Raw genomic sequence first — 6,000 nt, 5'->3', positions numbered from 1 at the left:
ACGAACGTTCCACAGTGAAGTCAAATGTTTGCCTGACAACTGCGATCAACTTCCTGGATACGGCAGTTGCATCATGGGAAATGTAGTTGTCTAAAAGGAACCTGCCGTTAGTACTTCCTGTGACTGAGCTTAAAAGTACTAAACATTTACGGTATTTAACCTGTTGAATTAGTAATCGTAATAGTAGTGGAAACAAAAAAATGTTTAAAACAACATTTACAAAAATAAGTGCTGAATTAAATAGACCTCAAAGAAATATGCATGCAAGGATGATTGATTGATTGATTGAAACTTTTATTAGTAGATTGCACAGTACAGTACATATTCCGTACAATTGACCACTAAATGGTAACACCCGAATATGTTTTCAACTTGTTTAAGTCGGGGTCCACGTTTAAACAAGTTAGTCATGTAGATCAGTGTTGCACTAGTGTGCCATGAGATACAGTCTGGTGTGCCGTGGGAGATTATGTAGTTTCACCTATTTGGGTTAAAAATATTTTTTGCAAACCAGTAATTATAATCCGCAAATAATGTGCCGTTGTTGAGTGGTCGGTGCTAAAGCTCGGCAGAGTAACCGTGTAATACTCTTCCATATCAGTAGGTGGCAGCCTGGAGCTAATTGCTTTGTAGATGTCGGTAACACGTTGTGTAAGACTACGATGGTTTGTCGGGATCATAATATGCAGAGTGCAGGTAAAAAGGTATCTAATGCTTAAACCAAAAATAAACAAAAGGCGAGTGCCCCTAAAAAAAGGCATTAAAGCTTAGGGATGGCTATGCAGAAAGAAACTAAAACTGAACTGGCTACAAAGTAAAGAAAAACAGAATGCTGGACGACAGCAAAGACTTACAGCGTGTGGAGCAGAGACGGCGTCCACAAAGTACATTCGTATATGACATGACGACAATGTCCACACAAAGAAGGATAGCAACAACTGAAATAGTCTTGATTGCTAAAACAAAGCACGGTGCGGGGAATAGCGCTCAAAGGAAGACATGAAACTGCAACAGGAAAATACCAACAAAACAGGAAAAGCCACCAAAATAGGAGCGCAAGGAAAACACCAAAAAACTCAAAATAAGTCACGACGTGATGTGACAGGTCGTAACCGTACTTTGAGCATACTTGCCAACCTTGAGACCTTCGAATTCGGGAGATTGGGGGGGAGGGGGGGGGGTATATTGTAGCCCGGAAGAGTTAGGGATGCAAGGGATTCTGGGTATTTGTTCTGTTGTGTTTATGTTGTGTTACGGTGCGGATGTTCTCCCAAAATGTGTTTGTCATTCTTGTTTGGTGTGGGTTCACAGTGTGGCGCACATTTGTAACAGTGTTAAAGTTGTTTATATTTCCACCCACAGTGTGACCTGTATGGCTGTTGATCAAGTATGTCTTATGACACGCTATTTGTATGGTGAAAAAGCGGACGCGTCGACAGGTTGTAGAGGACGCCAAAGGCAGTGCCATTACGGCACGCCCTTAATATTGTTGTCCGGGTGAAATTCGGGAGAATTGTTGCCCCAGGAGATTTTCGGGAGGGCACTGAAATTCGGGAGTGTCCCGGAAAAATCGGGAGGGTTGGCAAGTAGAGACAAGTATAGTGATGCATGGTTGGTTATGGTTCATATTCAACAATTGCGACGATGAGTTTTTATTGTCAATATCGAGTTACATTTTTAAATGATTTCTGCAGGTGGTGTGCCTTTGTATTTTTTCAATGAAAAAAATGTGCCTTGGCTCAAAAAAGGTTGAAATACTGCTCTATTGTTCTATTGTTTGGATTATTTTACTGCTAACATGTGCATTATTGAAATATCATGCCAGTTTCTAGGCCTCTTAATTACAATAAAACATTGATGAAAATACTTCATAATGCTGTGTGAGGTTTTGCTAAATTGGTTGGTTACGCGCGCGCGCTCCCGCGAAGTGCGCGCTCCGGTCGGCTGTCGGGCACGGCTCGTGAACAGAGGGGCGGTTGAGTGTCGGACTGCGCTGGGCGTGGGCTGCCGTCACTCCCCATCCTCTCAGTGGAGACACATTGTTCGACGCGGGCACATTTCAGCCCAACCAATGCGTGCCTGCGAGCAGCTTGGTGCTATTTAGCTGCGGAAAAGTCAACCGTTTTGTGGCTGATAATAAAGAAACAGTTATTTCGAGAGGACCGGAAGCGGGGCGAAGACTGTTTTTTTTTCTGTTCGGATATCTTCAATTCAAGAGCCAACTTGAGTTGGAACATCGTTTTTTTTTTTACCCCATTCCCTCTTCCCCTGCCGGGCAAAACATCGCCAATTAGAGCCCTGCTTGTTGTAAGTATGCAATGGACACATTCCAGTGTCCGAAAAATGCTGTCAAAAAGAAGGTGTCCGCCTTTGTACCGCGTGTTGTGTCTTGCTGTCCACAGTTACGACATCTTAGCTAGCTTTCATTTCCACGCGTGGATTTAGTTGGCGTGTGTTCTGCTAAGAATACACGCGGCTCTTATTTTCAAACAATTAGCATTCTGAACAACGGCCCCTTTTGAGTTTGGGGAGGCGGCTAAAGTGGACGTCTCCATCTGCCTCCCCCCCCAAACTGAAACAGGAAGTCATTTTTATAACTCAACGTTTTACTGAGTGTATATTTTGATTGTATTGGAGTAAACGTAATTAATGAGGCTGCTGCTGGTAACTGTGACCACGCAGAAGGAAGGGAGACACCCTGTCACACTGAGGGGAAACTGAATGTATCACTGCGGAAGTTGGATTCCTTTACCAGGCGTGAATACGTCTCACTGTCAGGATGCTGCATCCTTGAAATTTTAAGGAGGAGGAGCTGTGTGGCAAAGTGTAATTGAGGGTGTGTTCTTCCATCCATCCATTTTCCACCGCTTGTCCCTTTCGGGGTGGCGGGGGGTGCTGGAGCCTATCTCAGCTGCATTCGGGCGGTAGGCGGGGTACACCCTGGACAAGTCGCCATCTCATCGCAGGGCCAACACAGATAGACAGACAACATTCACGCTCACATTCACACTCTAGGGCTGATTTAGTGTTGCCAATCAACCTATCAAGCTTGTCTTTTTTGGTCCGGTTAAGACGGACCGGAGTCAGTTCGCTCTGCTGGTGCGGTTCGTTTTGTCCAGTGTAAACACAGTGTCCAGCACCAAAAAGACCAGACAAAACAGGCCGACCAAGGCTATGTTTACACTAGGGTTGTACGGAATACTGGTTTTGGTATAGTACCGCGATACTAATGAATCATTTTCGGTACTATAATGCCTCTGTAACATTCCGGTCGCGCGCCCGCGTCGTCGTCTTGCCTAGTCATTGCTGGATTTACGAACAGAGGAGCATGTTTGGCGGCACACAATCACTGAGTACTTACAAGCAGACACAGTGTGTAGACACAAAAGGGAGAACGGACACATATTGGCTTAAAAACTAACGATAAGGTGAAGTTATAACACTGAAACGCCCTCAGGAAGAGGTGCTTTAAGACATGGCTAGCTATCTAGCGGCTAACGTCCATCCGCCGTCGGCAGTGTTTTAGCTACTTCTAAATCACTAATCCTGGTCTCCATGGCGACAAATAAAGTAAGTTTCTTACAAGTATCATCCCTGCAGGACGAGGAATAGCTAAACATGCTTCACTACACACCGTAGCTCACCGGCATCAAAATGTAAACAAACGCCATTGGTGGATCTACACCTAACATCCACTGTAATGATACCAAGTACGGGAGCATATCTAGTCGATACTACTATGATTACGTTGATATTTTTTGGCATCACATCTTCTTTCATTTAAAAAAAAATTCATATTATGTTTATAAACTCAGGAAATATGTCCCTCGACACATGAGGACTTTGAATATGACCAATGCATGACCCTGTAACGACTTAGTATCGGATTGATACCCAAATTTGTGATATCATCCAAAACTAATGTAAAGTATCAAACAACAGAAGAATAAGTGATTATTACATTTTAACAAAAGTGTAGACAGAACATGTTAAAAAAGAAAGCAGATATTAAAAGTAAATGAACAAGTAGATTAATAATTCATTTTCTACCACTTGTCCTTAATAATGTTGAAAAATTAATAGAATGATAGATGACACAATATGTTACTGCATATGTCAGCAGACTAATTAGGAGTCTTTGTTTGTTTAATTACTACTAAAAGACAAGTGGTCTAGTATGTTCACTATTTTATTTAAGGACTAAACTGCCATAATAAACATATGTTTAATGTACCCTAAGATTTTTTCTTAAAATAAAGCCAATAATGCAATTTTTTTGTGGTGCCCTTTATTTAGAAAAGTACCGAAAAGTATCTAAATAATTTTGTTACCGGTACCAAAACATTGGTATCGGGACAACACTAGTTCACACTGCAGGTCAATTCCGATTTTTTGCCTGACATCAATCTGATTTTTTCCAATCCGACTCAGGCCTCTTTTGTAGGTGCATATAAATCTGATATGTATCAAATACGACCAGACCCAGCTGCAAAAAAAAAACATTTAAGTGGAGTGTTATATTACCGGTAAATTTTTTTCAGCAGGGCCCCCTGCCAAAAATGTATTCTCGCCACAGGAGCGCGCACGCTTGTTAAACCTGCACTGCTGAGGTTTTGTCTGGGCACAACTGATTACTACGTGTGAGACAAACCGTTATATTTAGAGATGTCCGATAATGGCTTTTTTGCCGATATTGTCCAACTCTTAATTACCGATTCCGATATCAACCGATACCGATATATACAGCCGTGGAATTAACACATTATTATGCCTAATTTTGTTGTGATGCCCCGCTGGATGCATTAAACAATGTAACAAGGTTTTCCAAAATAAATCAACTCAAATTATGGAAAAAAATGCCAACATGGCACTGCCATATTTATTATTGAAGTCACAAAGTGCATTATTTTTTTTAACATGCCTCAAAACAGGAGGTTGAGGTTGGCGGGGTTGAGGGGGCGGGGTTGAGTTGGGGGGGAGGGGGTGGCGGGCTGTGTATTTTGTAGCGTCCCGGAAGAGTTAGTGCTGCAAGGGGTTCTGGGTATTTGTTCTGTTGTGTTTATGTTGTGTTACGGTGCGGATGTTCTCCTGAAATGTGTTTGTCATTCTTGTTTGGTGTGGGTTCACAGTGTGGCACATATTTGTAACAGTGTTAAAGTTGTTTGTACGGTCACCCTCAGTGTGACCTGTATGGCTGTTGACCAAATATGCTTGCATTCATTTGTGTGTGTGAAAAGCTGTAGATATTATGTGACTGGGCCGGCACGCAAAGGCAGTGCCTTTAAGGTTTATTGGCGCTCTGTACTTCTCCCTACGTCCGTGTACACAGCGGCGTTTTAAAAAGTCATAAATTTTACTTTTTGAAACAGATATCGATAATTTTGAAACCGATACCGATAATTTCCGATATTACATTTTAAAGCATTTATCGGCCGATAATATCGGCAGCTCGATATTATCGGACATCTCTAGTTATATTCAAGGTTATTGTTAGGGCTTGGCGATATATCGAGTTTGTAAGATACGTTACTCAAAGGCAACATAAGGCGGGTCATGGAACCAGGAAGGGAAATCCCAACAGACATCCCAAATGACGGCGAGAGAGTTGTAGAAGAGAAGAGGGAATTTTCAAGTGGGCGATTTACATATTAAAAAAAATAGTGGAAGATGGCAGAGGGATTCTCTTCCTTAGATTTTTCTTTTAGCAATGTAGACCACATCTAGGAAACCCACAATGTGTCTACTTGGCCACATTTGGACAAATGTATGCGTCTGATAAAACATTCATTTGAGTTGTTTACCATGTAAGCCCAAATCAAAACTGTTCTCGGCGTGGAAGACTTGGAATACACATTTAAGAACACACATGATTGTGGCAGACATGTGATGACTTTTGCTACAGTATAGTGTCTAAATGCTAACTTTAATTTTCATTGGTGTTTTAAAACAAGACAGTAGCTGACATTATTTCTACTCTTTCCATGTTGACATTGAATAGTT

At 41.9% G+C, this 6,000-nt stretch overlaps 1 protein-coding gene across 4 annotated transcripts in view; it reads left to right on the top strand.

The window, feature by feature from the left end:
* The first annotated feature begins 1,942 nt into the window (after positions 1-1,942).
* hrasb (HRas proto-oncogene, GTPase b) overlaps positions 1,943-6,000 on the top strand; it is a 53,218-nt gene continuing 49,160 nt past the window's right edge. For 3 of the 4 annotated variants that reach the window (XM_062035899.1, XM_062035900.1, XM_062035901.1), the window contains exon 1: positions 1,943-2,307. The gene's annotated coding sequence lies outside the window, so the exon portion shown is untranslated. The remainder of the gene's footprint in view (positions 2,308-6,000) is intronic. The other variant, XM_062035898.1, reaches the window with a different exon arrangement.

The sequence above is a fragment of the Entelurus aequoreus genome, linkage group LG24 (assembly GCF_033978785.1).
Source record: "Entelurus aequoreus isolate RoL-2023_Sb linkage group LG24, RoL_Eaeq_v1.1, whole genome shotgun sequence".
NCBI classification, from domain to species: Eukaryota; Metazoa; Chordata; class Actinopteri; order Syngnathiformes; family Syngnathidae; genus Entelurus; species Entelurus aequoreus.
The sequence above is the reverse complement of the archived record's forward strand: the minus strand, read 5'-3'. Positions and strand labels throughout refer to the sequence as shown.